Below are 18,555 nucleotides of genomic sequence, written 5' to 3' on the forward strand. Positions count from 1 at the left end.
CCATAAAAATAAAACTGATATAGCTTAATAGTTATAAGTAAATTATTCAAAATTACAAAATTTATCCAAAACTTCCCAAAATTTCAAACGCGCTTTTCTCAAAACATTATTTTCGTAAACAGTGGCCCTACAACTATAGTTTATTCGATCAATTAAAAATTTTTAAGTACTTTTAATAATATTCCGCATCGGTTCACATTGCAGCTTTTTCTTATTTTTAATTTTTTCTTAAATTATAACGAAGAAAGAACGAAATTTTTTAAGAAAGCACAATTTCCGTGTTTAGATGTATCTAGTATCGCAAAAAAATAAAATTTTGGAAAATTTTCTTCATGAACCGAGAATGACAAATATAAAATAAAAATATGCCTACGTTTTTGCCTCATTGTCAGATAATTTACCGAAGTTAAAATCTTGGCCACCGTACAGGCGCGCAGCTACAATAATTATTTAGGACATTATTGTTTATTACTTCAATATTTTTGTTATAATTTCGCATCATAATTTTATTATTTAAAAAATATGTTTTTCCAAGAAAAGGAACACTATTTGTCTATTTTTTTAAAGAATTTAAACAATTTTAAGTTAAACGAGATAACATTCGCAAATGGACAGCATCAATGTATCTCCAGTAGTTTCATAAAATTAATCGTGATTCGGAGCGGTCGAACGTGTTAAAGAAGCTTGAAGCTCGTTCGTAGAACGCGCGGAGCGGATCGCCAACAGCGTGGTCTCGTTATAGCGTAGAACGGCCGCGACGGCCGGTGACACGGAGCCTCTCTATCTTTCTCTCTCTCTCACTCTCTCTCTCTCCCCCGATTCCTCCTCGATATCGACTTTAGACCGAACGGCCCGGAGGCAGGCAGCGTCGAGAGCGCGTTCGCTAAGTCTAAATAACCTCTGGTATATCGAACCGCTGCCAGGGAATCCGCGGCGAACGGCGCGGCGGCCTGGCCGCGGATCGCGAGGCCGCGTTTGGGGCCCCCTCCCTCTCCCTGTCTCTCGCTCTTTCTCTTTTTCTTTCTCTTTCTCTCGCGTTCTCTCTCTCTCTCTCTCTCTCTCTCTCTCTCTCTCTCTCTCTCTCTCTCTCGCGTTGCGTCGCGCCGCCGGTCTCGTTTTCCCGTTTAATAAGCGACGTGGGAGCGAGCGAGGAGACGCGCGACCGCTTCGACCGTGCTCGAGCAAAACGGGACGTGGGTACGAGGGTCGAGAGGGGAGCTGACGGCGGGACGGAAAAAAAAGAAGGGAGACGATGGGTGACGGGCAAGGGAGAAAAGGACGGAATCGGCCGGCGCGCTTACGTGGACGTAACGTGCGCACGTAAACCTCGAAAACACGACGACAGGCCGCTCAGCTTTTTTTTGCCGCTCTCTCTTCGTGATTTTGCTGACACTTCATCCTTCCGACGCGATTTGCCATTTATTGTCAGGATATAACTTTGACCGTCGAAGAAAAGCTCTACGAAAAAAGGCTCAGGTAGCTCAGGCAGTTTTGTATTAGACGTTTTAGGTAGGTAGATGTGGGCAGACGAAATAACGCGCGACGCGTAGAGCAGGCGACGAAGAGGGTAAAAGAACGTGAGGATCAGAGATGGCAATAGTCGCTGGCGACAGCCACGGCGACGAGGATGAAAGAACAAAGAGGCGAAGAGCGCGAGTAAGAGGAGAAGGAGGATAGGGCAAGCCGTTATTTAGCTGAGCGCGCGCGCGCGTCTCTTCGCGTCCCTTCGCGACCTAACTTCACCCGCGTGTCCCACTCCCCCTCCGCGCGCCGCCACCCTTTGGGTCGCCCTCGAAGCTCGAATGCCGCCCCCTCATCGGTCACTCCTGTTCCACTCTACCTTCCGTTAGCCGTCTCCTTTCATCCCTCGCTTACTCCGCTCCGCTTCTAGATCCTTCGTTCGGCGGAGAGATCTATCCCGCGTTGGTTAGAACGTTTCTTTTCGTTACCTACTTGTATTCGTTTTACCTCTTCCTCTTACCTATTGTTATTCGCGTTATTTTTCTAAAAGACCTACCGTTTTTAAGTCTAGTCAAGGTTAGGCTTTTGAAATTCGACGGTCGGTCAGCACGGTGTATCAGCCCGGGAAAAATTTCTTTATACTATTCATTCTTTGTTTTTGAAAAAATAAGAAAGATCCCGGTCTAAGAAGACGGCTTTCACGGATCAGACCTTTTTCTCGTCATTTAGTATCCCCAACTAATTACAGTTTGTCATGACATCGACGGTTTAGCGTCATTCGTTGAATTGTTTTCTCCCTTTTTTCTCCACAAATCTTTTGGTAGTTTACTCCGAATTCGTCACGCATCGTTCTTCAATTTCCCTTGTACGCCTTGTGTTCTTCTTGCATTCAAACCGACTTTCGGCGTATCGTTATTTCTTTATAGTGCCGTGTTTCGTTGTACAAAAATATCGAATAGAAATATGTAAGAGAAAAGTTTATATATGTTTTCGAAAAACCATTTGGCCACTCTTCCGATCCATTGTCCTTATGCCCGTTGATGGTTATCCCCGTTTGTTATCCGCGATATATCCTGCAGCATTCGTAACGGTACTTGCGACGCTACGAGCTACGAATCGCTCCGGGTGTCTGTACTTGCGTATGTGTGCTCGTGTATACATATGCGTGGCTATGTGTGTCAAAGCGTGCCGCGTTAGTCAGCAGTGCCGGTCAAGATAAAGTCCCCGCCTATCCGTGTCCCCGACATTTTCGTGTATAGAACACGAATTCTTTTGCGACTTTTCGGCCACTATCGACGCAAAGGTTTGCTTCTCCATACGGTAGGACCCCGTTAGCATCGAAATCCAGTACGAAAAATATAATTTTTAGCTTAAAATTACGTCCTTATTGTAAGAAGTATTCTTATTCAATTTCGTTTTTCAAAGAAATTCGGCTCTTAGGCCGGTACTCATAGTCAGATCTTATATTTAAGATCGTCTTAAGTTTATCTGCAGATGCTGTACGACTCGTTTCATTAGCTACGGAGTATCTAAAGATGAACTTAAGACGAGATCTATGAATGCCGGTCTTTAATCGTAGGGCGTCTAGAATAAATATCCAGAATTCAGAAAGATCGGAAAGGAATAGGCTAAGAAGATTGGCATAAATCTTTTCACGCATCCGAAAATGACATGTTTTTGCAGAGAGAAACAACTTTATTTAAAGCATATGTATGTTCCAACATGTTTTATTATAAAAATATAAATATACAAAAATATTGTTGCAAGTAAGAATAAAACATTAAATTAAATGATCGCCGCTTATTAAAATGTCGATATTTTATATGAGAAATGTATAGATAAACGTGCAGACAATATTCACCTTTGAAATTTAAACTTGGAACTGTTGCGAGAAAAATTGTTGAAAAATATATACATAGATTTAGAAAAAAGTATCGAAATAATTGAAAATTTTAACCTCAGCGAAGGCTCGTTACATCGAGCGGTTTTCATAAAGTAAATTTTCCTCTTTCCCTCAACTACCTGCGGTATATGAATACAATGGTCAATGGAATTCTGTGCAGAAAATTTTTCGCAGAAAAGGGATTTACTTAGACCTGACTTCTAGTCATAAAACCGTTCATCTTTAACCTTCAAAAAACTGATATTTGAGACAAAGGGGATGACTGCAGGAATGTAGTATTCGTATAGAAATAGGTAACAGATGGCTATACGGAGCCGATGCGATTCTCAAGCGTTTACGAGAAATCGCGGTGTGAATTTTAACAATTTTAAAAATATGTTGTATAAAATGTACAATAATATAGAAAGTACTAAAAAAAAAAAACAAGAAAAACGATGCGTGACCTTCACACTTGTAGTTCGACGCCTAGTCCGCTACGCCACGCTTGAGCCTTGAAGATGCTTCACTGCAATAGTACTAAAGGAAGCATGCTAAAAGCTAAATGGTTGAGAGTCGCATCGTCTTCGTACAACATTTGTTACTTCTATACAAATTCCTGCAAAAGTTTGACAAAATCGGTGACCCGAAGGGTTAGCACCTCCCCTTGATATAGCTAGACCGAGTATTGAGCAGTGATGGGGGTCAAATATTAGAGATAGCTTTACTTTGTGTCACCATTCTGTCTTTTCGCTGACGAGTTCGTTAGAAAAAGACAGGTTGGTGATCGTATAGCAGCTATCTTTTTCTATTTTTTGACGCGTTCTAATAGTGAAAAGCAATAAACGCTCGGTCTAGATACTGCAGGAAACTTCACTCGGGTGTACACAAGCGTTCTATCCTTGTTCAATTTTTAGTAAATAAAGATAGAACGACGCGGTACGCATCCGAGTAAAAGTTTCCGAACGCAGCCTATGTCTATTATGTTCGAGACTGAGAATAAATAATGTTTCGAGAGACGCTCAACGCACATTGTTCGGCTATTTGTAAAAAAAATTCCTTAAATCGGAAGTATTCGTCAAGAGCGTTTTAAAGATGACAATGCACGAATGGCAAACCTATCTCTCGACGCATGCTGTGCTTAAAGGTACACGTACGCGTCCGCGCGTGTGTGCGCGCGTGCACGCACACCACGGCCCCGCGGTACATGTAGGTTATTCACGGGCGCTGAAAGCGAACGCATATGCGTTCGTAAATACGACCTTGTGGCTTTACGATCGTTTACAAACTCTTCCGACCTTTCGGGGTCGGAGAGAACGGGAGCACACACACACTCGGCGTTATTCCAATTAATCTCACGCCGTAATATCGCCGATTTATGCGAGGGCGCGTGTACACATGGGCGATTGCGTAACAGCGGGAATAAAAATTCGGTAAGCTCCCCGCTAAACGATACTCGCGCGTCACATCGAATTTACGCCGATAAAAGACTCGGCGCAAAATGCTCCGCATTTTTTTTCTCTCTTCTGTCTAACGACGCTGGGGCGGTGAGAATATTTTCATTGGAATTGCATCACAATTGACGTCGAATTAAAACATGATATGGCATATATTCGCGTTTTCTCAGCGAGTTGCGATTGACGAGAAAAGTAGCGATTGATAGGGAAGCTTACAAGGAAAAAGTACTTTAGAATTTCTTCTAAAAATATGTCCTCGGTGAAAGTAGTTAAACGTCCTGAGAAGGAAGAAGTTCAGAGCAGCGCGCACTCGGAATAACTTTTCGATAAAGTTCCGCGGAAACTTTCGCCAATGTATCGCACGATCGCGAGAACGCGCCGACGCGCGGATAAAAACAATCCGTTAATGATTACTTGTCGGAGATCGCGCGCGAATCGTGGTTTCGCCACGTTATGTCGTAATTTGCAAAGTGTGCGACTGAAGTTTCTTCGTCATTGGAAACACATGGTATTCGAATCGTCAATAATGATGTAACGCGAATTTCCGCCCACGGTTAAACGCGCGGAAACTGACAATGCGTAAATATCTCTCTCTCTCTCTCTCTCTCTCTCTCTCTCTCTCTCTCTCTCTCTCTCTCTCTCTCTCTCGCAACTCGAAAATCGCGTAACCGAGATAAATAAGCGCGGCTAAGAAAGTACGAAAGTAAAGGTAAATAAATAGAGTTAAGGAAAGAGTCAGGGAATGAAAGCGCCGCGGCCGTCGTGTGTCCGCGAATTGGCGAATTGGCGCGCGAAGGCGAAATGGCGAAATTGATGACAATTCATCGCGGAATCGAATTTTTACACGCGAGGAAGTGGCGGCTTTCATCGCGGAGAAGCCCGAAACTCGTTCTCGCAAAGCCGCAAACGTGTTTCAGCCGTGCGCTCCCGCGCCGGCCGAGCTCGTGGTCCTTTCTCCCGTCACATTCGTGTGAAATTTTCGGGTAAATCGTGAAAGGGCGCGATCGGCAATAACCCGTAATAAATCGAGTTTCGGCGCGACGAACGCGGCAACACCTGTGCGGCAGCTTTGACGTAGAAACTTCGATCTACGCAGGGAAGATGGTAAAGGGAATTAACGACGTTTTGTCAAAGTTTAGATTTCCCTGCGCGCACAGCGTTACTCGCCGTATCCGCGTTTCATGCCGCATTTTTAAAAGGGATCGTATGCAACGAATCGTCCCGCTGGTTATTTCGGACAGAATGGGAAGATTAATCGGATAGTGTCTGCCCTCGAAACCGACAACTTATGACATTTCAATATTCTTCATACAGGGTGATCGTATAGTCCTAAAGTGCGGCTTTAAATTTTCATAACTTCCATTTTATATACGATAACATTAATCTGTAAAAAGCATATTAATATGTAATAAAAATAAAGGTAATAGATAAAGAATTGATTTCAATGTACATTTATTCTTGATCTCGTTACTTTATAACATGTCATAAATAAGTTAATTATAAAATTACAAACCGACGTACGATTCTAAAGTTTTATAACTATGTTTTGCAGTTGATATACACATTTCGCAGATCATCTAAAAAGATTGAATGAATAATAGTATTAAACATCACACATGTGTTCTAATTCACAATCAGTTCGAAACACGTGCGGCATTTTTAAACGATGAGTCTTTTTTTAAATATCTGTAGTATTAGAAGTTTTATAACATTTTTATTTATATATTCTTTTTCCTTATTGTTTGGTATTAATTTAAAAAAAAAACTTTAACATTGGTGCATTAAATTCCGAAATACAAACAAAAAATTTTAGGTTACCCTTTTTAGAAATATAATAATATATATCAAGAGACCCGGTAGTATCTCGCGCCAAGTACACGTGGAGCGAGACCGACCGTGACTCTTTTACGCGACGTGACGTTTTGCGAGTACTCGAGATGTTGAGATCTCAATAACGAGTGAACGGATCAAGTTCTAAGTAGGCTTGATCGATAGTTATATATAGACCTCAATTTTCACGATTCTTTGACGTGAAGGAGCGACTGGAGACTAGGGCTGGTTATTTGCTTCGAAGGCTTCGATATTCAAACTTCGAAGATCGAAGTTTCAAAGCTTCGAAGTATTAAAATTATACAATTATTAATTTAAGAATAGCAATAGTACCGCAATAGGCACGCATTTATAAAATTTTATGACAAAATCCGAATAAAATTTCTAATGTTGTGCAATTATGTCGCTTATGTCGCAAATATATTTTTCGAAGATTCGAAGTTAACTGCGAAACTTTGAATTATTTGGAGCTGTCTCCAGCTCTACTGGAGACGAAAAATAATAGTTTTTTGTGGCCAAATTTAGCCAAAAGTTTTCAGGCTGCAACCGTAGGTAGGTGGTTATTGATACCATAGGCAAGAACAGTAGGCACACTTTTGTCAGTGCCTTTGTAAAATCAACCATCCGTCATGTTGTTAATTGTGAGCATCACGCTTTTTGATATATTATTAGGTGCTTTCAATTTACTTACAAGTCGACACAAATTTCATTTTGTCTTTGTTACTCATTGAATGCTAAGAAAGATTGATCGACGTTTGTGTTGACTTGTGTCACTAAATGGAAAGCACCCATTTATTATCTTATTATATTATACGTAAACGTCTATATGATCTTATTTTATTATCTCATACTCAGTTACCATGTACCAATACAATCCATGTTATTAAATGTGTAAATTGCTATATTCATTTCCAACTTCTTGAAGGAGTATACCTACTATTCTTAATTACTTATACTGTGGTTTTGACGTCGACTTAGAGTATAAAATTTTGGATTGTACTGTAACGACACAACATGGTATTTGGTAGGATTAATGCATTCTAAAGGTAGGGATCCTAGGATTCCATGAATTGCACTTCCATAGTTGAAAGCTTAGTCATGATACTTCTCATTGATGTCAACGAAAAACAGTTCTATATGAAATCTCAAATATTATAACTCATTCTCTTTTTTATACACTGAGAAAAAATATTTAATTAAATTCAAAAAAATATTTAGTAAATATGGTCCCTAACAGCTTATTCACTTAATATGATATAACATATTTATTTAGAATTAGATATTTATTTAAATTAAGTAAAAATATCTAATTCTAAATAAATGTGTGTATTATATTAAGTAAATAAGCTATTAGGAGCCACCTAAATAAATATTTGTTTGGATCTAAATATTTTTTTTTCACACTCCTGTGTGATCTCGTGTTATTCCTATCATTATTATTATCATTGATCCCTGTAATTTCATTCACTACGTGTCAATTATCGATCGCTAGATTTGAAGGTAAAAGAAGACAGAGAAGTGGCGAAGATATATCGGCGAATCGAAAACCGAGTGGTGGATTTCTCGTGGGATAATCGTGAGGCGACTCGCTCAGGACGGACATGGGACATGTCACGTCGGCCGGCCGCGCGTTGATAACTTTCCGCGGAGTCGTTTGAAATATTCGTGAAGGTGCGGCGAGGCGCACACACGGCAAACGGCTCGGCTCGACCCTAAAGGCGAGGAGCGTCGAGCGCGGGTAACCGTCGCTCGCTTCTCTCTCGCGTGAAATTTAAAGGCGGCTGCTGTCGTGTCCCCCCTTCCCCCCCGCGACACCCCCTCGTCGCCGTCGCCACACGCGCGCTCCTCGCGAGAGAGGACTGGGCCCCTCGATCGATCCACGCCCGCATAGTCGCGAACGTGTAGAAGAGGTTGTTTGTCGGTGGCCGACCGGCCACCACCATCGACACGGACGCCGACGACGCCATTGCTGCCTTGCCTGCTAGCCTGCCTGCCTGCCTGCCTGCCTGCTTGCCGGTGCGCCGCACAGGAAGAATTTTTTATCGCGGGTTTTCCCTCCCGGAGTAAGCCGGCGGGTAATTAACGGCGGACCTCTTCCCCGCCACCTCGTCGCCCTCCTCCCGCGTGTCGACCAGCCACCGCGAATCCCGCGACGCCGAAAGACGACGCCCGACGTCGTCGTCCTTGTCTCTCGCGATCTTTAGTATCAAGGTCCGCGCATTTATTCGTCGTCGACCTAACGGTTAGCCTAACACACAGCTGCGCACCTGCTGCCTCTTTCATGGAGGAGAATGCGCGCGATTCACGTCGCGCCTGTGAAAAAGTTGCGAGAAGTCAACGAGGAAGGCGCCTCCAAGTTTAAGGGGTCTCTCGCCTCTAACGTATTTACCTCAAATTTACGATCCAACTGTGGCACTCGGAGAGATTACACCTTCCTCGCGGACGTAATCGGTATTCGAGAATTATTCGCCAGCTGTTTCGCGATTTAAAATGCGAGAATGAATCATGGCGCTTGTGCAACCAATTTGTGCAAACTCTTCGCACGATAATGAAATTTCTCCGTATCCTCCCGATACGGATCATTCTTTACCTATATGCGTTAAAAGCGTTCGGTTCTTACAATAACGGATAACGATATATTAACGAGTAATGATGTAACAATATAGCGCGAAAATTTTCCACGACGCTGAATCGGCCTCGGCGGGACGAGATGAAGAGGAGAGACCCAGCGAGCGGCGATGTTGAAATTCCTGTCGGGCGACGCCGCTACTTCGTGGTCTAAATATCGAGCTGTCCTCGCGACTGCCGTCGCCATACCGTCGTCATCCACGCGGCTTACGATGCGAACGTCGACCGGCCGGCCGCCACGAAATTCTAATCCACCGCGATTATACGCAGGACGCGCAATTTTGTTTTCTTACAGACGCACGCGCGCGAACGCGCTTTCGAAAGTAAGGACACACGCGGTGCGGCGCGGCGTCGGCTTACGTAATCAACGAGCAGCCGCGGCGCGATCTCACTTCTCTCTCGCTTCTCTCCCTTGAATTCTTCTAGTTTCATCCGTCATTTCTCAAACTGTACTATAAGTCGGCTGCCTCCGACATTTTTTTGTCATTCGGTCTTTTCTTCCCTTTCTTTCTACTGCCGTTTTTTTTTCGGAAATTTCTATTCATAAAGGTACCTAGGACCTAGGGCATAGGAGTAATTCTTTCGTTCTTTTATTCGTTATTTGCGGGAAAGAACGTCTAACGTTCAGAAGGGCTTAAGACTGCTGCTTAGAGGATCGTACCGAACGTTTGATCATGACTGCGCGAAAATTCTTTAGAATTTAGAAAATTATGGTTTAACAACGTAGTTCTTAGGAAGTTGTTTTAAGAAAGAAGCCAAACACGGTGTATCAGGTATACGGTGCCGCGCCGGTGCCGGTGTGGCGACGTGGCGACCCCGCGCAGCATGGCGCGGCTTAGCGTCGGCCGCGCCATTTCCGGCGCGCATGCCTTCCAGGCATCCGGAGCTCCTCTCTTCGTGAGTGTGCCGCGGGCATCGTCGGAAAGGGCACGATCGGAAAATTAACGACCCCTCGAGCGTTAACTCCCGACTCCAGGTCGGCGGGCTCGCTCGTTTTCTCCCTCGCACTCTCCTTCTTTCTCTTTCCTTCTCATTCTCTCTCTCTCTCTCTCGGTTTCGCTCGTTCGTTAAGTCCTTCCTCGGCTCTGTTCTCTCTCGCGATTCGCACCGCGTTTTCATCCGTCCCCCGCCGTCCCTTTTACGTCCCGCTCGCCGCCGCTCGTCCGTTCATCCGTCGGTCCGTCCGTCCGTCCGACCGACCCTTTCCGCTCTTTACCCCTCTCCGTCCTTTCCTAACTATCGCCGCCGGCAGCCCTACCTACCTACCTACCCCTCGAGGCTACGAATCGTAGATTGGTAGAGAGAACCAGCGAGCGAGTGAACAAGCGAGCAAGCGAGAGAGAGAAAGAGAGATGGAGAGAAAGATAGAGAGAGAGAGAGAACAAGCGGTCGATTATCTATAATCGATAGCGACTCCCGCGCTCCATATTGCCGTAGTACGCACCGGAGATGGTGACTGACGTTTAAATACACAGACAAGACCGTAATATATCCCGTCGTTGTCGTCGTCGTCGTCATCCTCGGGACCCTCGCGGACCCCGGCCCGATGTAAATCATTCCCTCGCCGTCGTCGTCGTCGTCGTCGTCGTCGTCGTCGATATATCGATTCGCGCGGGCGGAGACGGGCGTTTAATGTTATTATTAAATAATTACGCTCTCGCGAAGCGGGAAGAGCGCGAGGGTGTAAAACGCGCGCGACCCGCCGTAAATCCACCGGCTTGACCGGTAATGGATGCGCTACGGGGAAACGCTCTTCTTCCCGGAAGATTGCGTCGCCTTGCTCCTCGATTTTACATCCTCCGTTCTTACGACAGTCGCGCGTGTAAACTTGGAATAACCTGCGTATCGACCGACAACGAGAATTTACGATCTTTGTTATAATTTATCATAAATTTTAAGAGCAGAGGTATATTATATCCCTTTCGACGTTTGTTTCTATCAATATTCTCTGATGTTTCTATGACAGTACTCTGTGGCAGTTACACGAAAATTATCCTTTTGAATATTCTTATTTTACTATTACTTATTATATTTCATTACTTGTATCGATCGATATATTATTACAGATGAGAAAAGAATTGCGGAAAGAAGTAAACGAAAGTACGGGACTTAGGGAACTGTTAAGCCTAGCCAACTTCCGTGTTCCACTACGTGAAATGTGAAAATAGGTCAGTCGTCGGCAAGTCAAGTTTGCCGAGTTTGCGTAATTTAGCATTTCCTTTTTCAGGATCTTTGAAGACGGAAAAAATATATATATATATAACTTTTTCTGAACATCGCGACAGAGAGAGACGTCGTTAATCATCGATCTCCAATGATGCGACAACGGCGGCGACTCTAAACGTGAATGCGCTCAGCAGGCGCATTCGAATTATTTTAACGGCCTTTGAACGGTTATTAAAACGATCGTCGGCAATTTCCTTTCAAATGGCCGAAATCGCCGATTTTCATGGATAGTTTTGGCCGCCTGTTTACCATGAACGCACGTAAATATTATCTTTTGCAAGGAAAAGACTAGATTAGATGAATGGAAGAATACAATTAATTTTATAATAGTTTAGGCGATTGCGGATGAGACAGCATGTGTTACATAAGATGAAAATAAAATAAAAATTAAATATAGACGATGCGCTGTGAGAAAAGAACAAAGAAAAGTCATTCCTCTCTGCAAGAAATGTTATTTTCGCATGAATTTTCTTTAATCTCTGAACTGAACTGCATAATCCTCAAACAATAGGAGTTGATTAAATAATTTGACTAATACTGTCTAATTGTACGAAATAAGTTCAAATTTAAATTTGAACAATTTCATCCTTTCCTCGAATCTTTGCGAATCCTAGTTGAAATCAATTTTTTTCTCGCATGCCACTAGTTGCATTTGTGTCACACAATCGGTGATATAGATTAATACAAAATCTGTCACAATTTCCTTTTTATTTCATTTATTCTTCATCAGTAAATGAGCGATTAATCAATGTATATATTTGCGGCGAAAAGCAAGAGTTAGGGCCATGACACGTAGAAAAACTTAAGCAATAAGACTTTAAATAGTAAGCAAATTGACCAATAGCTATTTTAAGTTTTCGAGAATTCTTGACTGTGATTGGTCAATTTGCCCTTAGTCGCGCAAATGCTTTACGGTTATTTATTAATACACAAAGTGAAAATCTTTTCCATGAAAGAAGTAAGGTCTCGTTCAGTTATTTTTTTCGTGAAAAAGCGGATTTAATAAATCCATTCTTTTTCGTTATGATTTGCTTTGTATAGCGATAACTTTGGATTAGCTAGTGTAACAAATGCGATAGGATTACTTAAGGAGACAAGATTTGTCGAAAATAAAGTAACATCATTCTTTCAAGCACATTTTGGAAAAAGAAAGAAGACTTCTTTGTGACTATGTTAAGCGGTTTTAAGGAGACTGGGCAATCAGATTTGTCGAAAATGCTTTTTTGGGAATTTACTTTGGGACAAAGAAATAACTTGAAACCGAGACATGTCCTTTAATACAGCTTAAGCGAAAAAATCAAACAGCTCTTTCTTCGTTCTTCGAAAAAATGAGCTGTTTGATTTTTTTCTTAAAAACTAGAGTTTGCACAGGCTTTTTAAAGATTTAGTCTCAAATTATACATATTGTGAACATGTGTTCAATTTTTTTCAAATCGATTTGAGTCTCTGTATTTGAGTTATCACTGCAAAACAAAAAGAAAATAAGAAACGGAGAAAAATGCGTTCAAAGTTTTTAATGCATATTTTGAACTAAAAAAATTTTTTTGTTATAGTTTATGATGCTAATAAACATTGTGTTAAAAAACAAATCTCGGTTTCAATTTATTTCTTTGTAACAAATTTCCTAAAAAGCATTTTCGACAAATCTGACTGCCTAATCCGCTTAAAACTGCTTAACATAATCTCGAAGAAATTTCTTCCCTTTCCCAAAATTTGCTTGAAAGAATGTCGTTGCAGAAAACGTTTCTTTTAAATCTTGTTTTTTTTTTAAGCCCGTATTCCTCAAACATATAAAATTTCGTTTTAATTCGCAAGCCATAAACGACTCTCAAAATTTTCAATATTCTTTCGTCGGAGTTGTAATTTATGCTAAAATACGAACGCAAGGCTGCAAGACAAAGGAACGAGTTGATTTACTACTTTTGAGTGAGATAAATGACAGATTCGATACAGATTTCTAACGGTAACTTTTCCCTCGCTACGTTTGCTCTCTTGTTTGAAGTTCCCGTAACCACTTCTGCACTTTCCGCATCTCTCTCCTTTCCCTCTCGCTTGCCAGGGTATTCAGCAAGTTCCAAGGTGAAGGACCGACGAAACGAAGTTGCGAACGGTCGATTAAAAAGCCAGTCGAAAGCACGAGATTAACGCATGCCGATATATATATTCGCGCGCGTGTATATTTTCCCATTCACGGCCATTCACTTCATTCGCAACTCATGCCCAACACAAGGCCGGTACTACGGATTCTACGATTATTGCGGGAGAGGCGGAGGAGTGAAGGGTGGAGGGAATCGCCGCCGGTTCCGGAAGCATCTCTCGGAGATCTCTCTTCATTCATAAACTCTTTCTGCCGTAATGGAATACTCGGTCCGACCGACGGAGTATAAACCGAACGAGAGAGAAAGACGGAGAGAAAGAGAGAAGGAATGAGAGATAAAAGGAGAGAGAGGAGGAACGGCCGTGGTGGGAAGGCGACGGTATAAGGTAGTCGAAAATAAATCAAACGCGCGATGAATACACTTTCTGGGTGGTATGTCTCGAGAGCACGCATCTCTCGAAACTTTTCAGGAAAAAAAAAAGACAAGGAAAACAAAAGGATTCTGCCTTCGTTGACTCGTTTATCGTCCATCTGTCCGAAAGCGAGGCGAGTCCGCGGAAAGTACGGCGACGGTAACGGGAGCGCATGCTGCGCGAGAAGGTCGATTGTGTGAACACACCCACTTCGCGCTTTTATCTATGTATACGTACGTGTAAGTATGCATGCGCGCACGAGCATGAACATGTGCACCGGCAAAACACGTAGGTGCTCTCTTACGTTCGCGCGTACGTACGTACGTTCACGTGAGTGAGTGAGAGGACCACACGCTGGTCGTCGCCGTCGTCGTCGTCGTCGTCGTCGTCACCACCACCATCGTCGCGTCGGCTTTCACGGTGGATCCTTGAAAGGGCAGAGGTGAGGCTCCAGCGAACCGTACACAAAACCGCTGTGCTGCAAAATCGGGAGATTGGACGTCACGGATATCTACGGGTGGCTTTTTTGCGCCGCCGGGGTGGACCTTTGAAGGGCCGCGTTCTGCTGCTGCGAGGTCCGCCGTTGCCCGCAGAAGGGCGGAATGACGTAACTCGGTCGTCTCTCGCTCGGACACTCGCTCAGCGAGCGGCGGTTATACATGTATATACGTAATAATTTCCGCGACCACGTTCCACCACGATGATAACGTTAATATCTCGCGTATCTCGCGTATGTCGCGCAACTAATTGAGAACGTCCAAAAACTGCTGGAATTTCTTTACGAGGAGATGAAGAAATTTTTGTCGCGCGTGCGTTTTCTCATCCACGAAAATAGCATATATTTCTTTTCATTTTCTATAACGTTTCTATTTTAGACATCATTAATGTTACAAGTGTCAGAATATACGTGTATGTGAAATATTACATAAAAATGTTTCTATTATTTCCGTCAGCTTAACGTACGACAACAAGTGTAAATATTATTAATTTTTCTAATTTCATAAGAGTATCTCTCGTACTCTCCCTATCCCTCAAGCTCAGACGTTGTATCGAGGTCCAAGTATGACGCGCCACATCCGCCTCCATTCGCGGAACGCATTCATTATCGTCGGTCGAGTGAGACCGGTGAGATTCGGCCAGAAATTTCGCGCAGCCTTCTTCCCCAAGACGAATGGCATCCCGTCGTTCCAGAAGCGAGCGCTAACCGTGGGGCTTCGAGGCACCGTGGTTATTGGCCGATCGCGAACGTGCCGGGCTCGCCGCGCCGCGCCACACCACCTCCCCTCGCCACGCCACACCGCGCCGCGCCGCGCCATGCCGATCCGCGGGCCGCGCCGCGCCGCACCGCGCCGCGCCGGCGTTAATGCGGCTTTGGGCGTCTCGCGGCCCCCCTCGCGGTCCCCTCGCGGCCTCCTCCGCCTCCTCCTCCACCTCTCTTCCCGGTCCCTAAGTTTTTTTTCCTCTCTTTTACATGCGCCTCGCGCGGCCTTCGAGAGATCTCTCCTTCGCCGAGGGAGCGCGAGACGGTGAGGGAGAGGAGGAGAAGAAAGACGAGGGGAACGAGGAGGAGGAGGCGGACGCGGACGCGAACGCGGACGCGGACGGGCCCAGAGGGGACGGCGGGGTGAGGAAGGCGTAGACGAGAAAGAAAAAGATAAAGGCGAAAAAGATGCGGGAGAAGGTTCGCTCCGCGGGCTTCTGGCCTGAACGGTGAGCGAGGTAAAAATCGCGAGGGCCGTCAATTAGGAGCGCCCGTGGTTCTCCGGAGCCGTTTCTTCCTGCGCGAACAAAGAGCGACTTTGTCGCCTGCTGATGTTCCCAGACCCTTGTCGGACGGAGATATTGACGAGATATCGTGGCGAACGTCGGAATTCGGTCCGACGTCGTCGTTTCGACGTCGTTTGTCCGTGGTGATTGCAGCGTCTAACTTTCGTTGGGAGATACAGTTATAGTCGCGCGAGGAATTCTCGGCTGAACAATCGCCGGAATTATCGTAATGAGGATAGGTTTAGAAACGATACTGTTTGAGATGACAAATGGACGGATAGCTGTCCGAAAAAGAAAACAACATTGTCAATTTTTAAACGTAAAATATTCCATTTTTTATATCTATATTATTTTTTAATGACGGATTCTCCAACCAACATGAGATCCATCTTTTCTTTCGGATATTAAGTCAAGTAAATTCTTAGAGTTAATAATTTCATTGTTGTTCGCTTGGACAATTGGCGAAAATAAGTAATAACGACCGAATGGGTCGCAGAGAGGAATGACAGTTCGATGAACTCGCCGTTTTATAAAATTCCACGATCTCACCGTTGACGTCGCGATGGAAAAGCGATCGTATGTAAAACGCACTTTAACGCCCCTCCTGATATTCTTTCTCTCAAACAAGTGCCTGCTACGGGTAACCCGATAATTTATAGCAGCGCAAGAGAAAGAGAGGGAAGGCGTGTGCGTGTATGTGTGTGTTAAAGAGGGAAAGAGATAGAGAGGAGTGCCGCGGCGCGTAAAGTTCCCTCCGTTTACGCAGATACGCACGCCTATGTATATATATATTCGCACATGCGTGCGTACGTTCTCTCTCTCACTCTCTCGCTCTCGCGGCTCCTACTCCCCATATGTCCCCGTAATGACGACGAGCGCGCGCGTCGGGACGGAAGAGCGCTCAAATTTCCCGCGTGAACGACACGTTGCGTGCGTACATACGTGCGTATGTGCGTACGTGCGTACCGTAGAATGTTAGATCTCGGGTTCTCTCCCCTGATGCGCGCAACTTTTTCTCTCCTCTCGGTCGCATTTATATAGGCCACGCGGTATACGAGATATCCGCGCCGGCTATCGATTCGCCGCGCTCAGCTCGCGCTATGCCGCATCGCTCCGGCGACGCGACGCGACGAGACGCGAGAAATCGAGGGACGACGACGACGACGACGACGACGACGACGACGACGACGACGACAACGACGACAACGACGACGAAGACGACGACGCGAGGAATGCGACGCGACGGACGAAAGCGGTATAGTAATAGACAAGGCGGATTATCTCTCTCTCTTTCTCTTTCGTCTCTTCTCGTTTCTCTCTCCTCCCTGTCTGTCCTCCTGTCTTGTCTGGCCTGGCCTCGTCTCATCCCGAGTCGCGTGGCTAGTAACTTCGAGATTACGAGCTCGCTTTTAAGGCCGTCCGTTGCAAGCACAAAAGAGGTCAGTCGACGAGCGGGCGAGAGCGATGGGACGCGGTCCCGAAGATAAACCGGAGGAAGTCGCTGCAGACGACGAAATCTCAACGAAGCGAATTTATCTCTCGGCCAAGTGACGCTCTTGTCAATCGGTGATGTCGCCAATCGGATTGGCGGCATCATCGGAAGGCGTCAGTCGAAATGACTCCCCTATTAAATAAAGGTTCTACCCCGAGAGCGCGATGTTTCTCTCTCATGTTTTCTCTTCGCCAGTCCCCCTCCTGTTTCTCGCCGCGACCGATTACGCGATGCTGCCGGCATTCTCTCTCTTTATCTTGAGCGCGCGCGCGCGCGCACGCACGCATTATTGCCTCGGTAACGTATTACGCTAAGCCGTTATAACGAGAACTGGAAAGGTTTGTCGGCGCGTCAAAACGGCAACTTTTAATTCAATTCCGTTACCGCAGAGCCTGCCCCTCGCCGCTCCTCGTCGCCTAGCCGACGACATCTCGCCATACCTACGAGCGACTACCGGCGCAACCACAGACGAGAAAATCGCGGCGATTACACACCATGACCATTACCATTATGCCGTCCGCGAAAGCTATTTATTAAAGCGACGCGAGGAGTCAGACGTCCGGGCACGGATAAAGACGCGTTTTACGCGCGCCAGCGCGAGTTCGTTTGAAATTCTGCTCCGGCTGCCTCTCGCCCAGCCGAATCTCTTTGGCGCGGCCAATTGTGTTCAGAGTGATCATAATTGATGGTATAATCGGAAAAAGAGGCACACGTAAAAGTTATTAAGAACGAAAATGCAGAATTAAATTCTTTCTGTGAGGCCTTATTTTCAAAAAATTCTCATTGTTTAAGCGGCTTACTGATTCTGACTTTTCGAAGGTTACGAAATATTTTATGGAAGATATAAAGAAATGGAAATTTTATCCTTGTTTTACAGTGTGTCAGATATTTATATGAACGAATACATTTCTAATGCGTCTAAATGTCGTATACTTTTTGTTAAATCCATTCTTAAAATTACATTTACTCGTTAAACGGTCAGAATGAATAAGCCTCTTAAATCAACTGACGGCGTCCCAGCGAGAGAAAGGTTTTCATCTGGATAATTTATGATTTGTAAAGAGGGAGATTTGCAAAGTCGTAAATAGCATACATAGGTTTTTATTGAAAATGACTCGTCAATATAATAAAAAGGAGGCTCAAATATCGTTTCGCATAGAATCCCAAATTTCTTTGTGTTTTCACTCGCAAAATGCTTCGACTCTCTTTATCGAAGGAAAAAGATGCATAAGATCTATGCAAACATCATTAACCAAGAGGCTAATTAATCCCCATATTCGATACCTAAAAACCTAGTGAGAATA

At 44.5% G+C, this 18,555-nt stretch overlaps 1 long non-coding RNA gene across 1 annotated transcript in view; it reads left to right on the forward strand.

Annotated features, from left to right (window-relative positions):
* The window catches only part of LOC139770693 (uncharacterized), a 48,784-nt gene extending 36,902 nt beyond the window's left edge, over positions 1 to 11,882 (forward strand). The window contains exons 2-3 of the long non-coding RNA XR_011717803.1: positions 11,322 to 11,423; positions 11,483 to 11,882. This is a non-coding gene — a long non-coding RNA (uncharacterized lncRNA). The remainder of the gene's footprint in view (positions 1 to 11,321; positions 11,424 to 11,482) is intronic.
* Positions 11,883 to 18,555: the final 6,673 nt, after the last annotated feature.

This window comes from Temnothorax nylanderi, unplaced genomic scaffold (assembly GCF_030848795.1).
Source record: "Temnothorax nylanderi isolate EJ_2023f unplaced genomic scaffold, tnyl_v1.0 TNYL_tig0031_pilon, whole genome shotgun sequence".
Lineage (NCBI taxonomy): Eukaryota > Metazoa > Arthropoda > Insecta > Hymenoptera > Formicidae > Temnothorax > Temnothorax nylanderi.